Genomic DNA, 884 nt, shown 5'->3' with positions numbered 1-884 from the left:
AAATATACTCTTTCATCAAACTTATTCTAAAACATATTAATTTCTATGCCAAAAAAAGCCCTAAATCCATTATAAAATAAAAAAAATTTATTAAAATCATTTTCTGATATAATTGTGAATTAAATAAATGGCTTGGTTGAAATACAAAAATAAATGAAATACACTCGTTCATAAAACTTATCCAAAAACATATTAATTTAAATTTAAAAAATCCTAAATTTATAATGAAATAAAAATAGTAATACAATCCTTATACTGAAAGAATATGTGTTGCTCGTTACAAGCTATTATCCTTAGGCCCTTGAATAAAAGTATACAACAAAAATATTTAGCAATAATGTTGATTAAGCTAATTCTGAAGAGACAAAATATATGTAAAGACATATGATACAAAATAAGATGATAATAAAATTTTCACAAATGATAGTTAACACATGGAATAATACAATGTATAATCCATGCAAATAACAAACCTCGGCCATCATACAACATATTTGGCTAGAGATCGAACAATTATTATGTTTGATAGTTTACTAATCTCTTAGATCCCCGAGGCATCTACTACAATATACTCGTTTAGAGCATTGTATTATTGTTACTTACCTTTAGAAAAAAAATTTGTTTTAAAAAATCATCTAGAAAATTTTTTTGTTTTAAAACCTTACCTTTATCTTTATGAGTTTGAAATAAGTTTTCAATATTGATTTTGATAGAAAATAACTCATCTCAAGAAATTTGGCTTGAATGAGTGTTTTATTAATAGTATCGATCATCAATTAATCGATATATTAATTACAATTATCCGCAAGCTTTTGAGTTATTCGCACGATCCAAAAAACACAACCCATTCACCATTATCTCCGATAACCACATAATTTCCCGAG

The sequence above is a fragment of the Musa acuminata genome, chromosome BXJ1-5, assembly GCF_036884655.1.
Source record: "Musa acuminata AAA Group cultivar baxijiao chromosome BXJ1-5, Cavendish_Baxijiao_AAA, whole genome shotgun sequence".
Classification (NCBI taxonomy): Eukaryota; Viridiplantae; Streptophyta; class Magnoliopsida; order Zingiberales; family Musaceae; genus Musa; species Musa acuminata.
Note: the sequence above shows the minus strand (reverse complement) of the source record.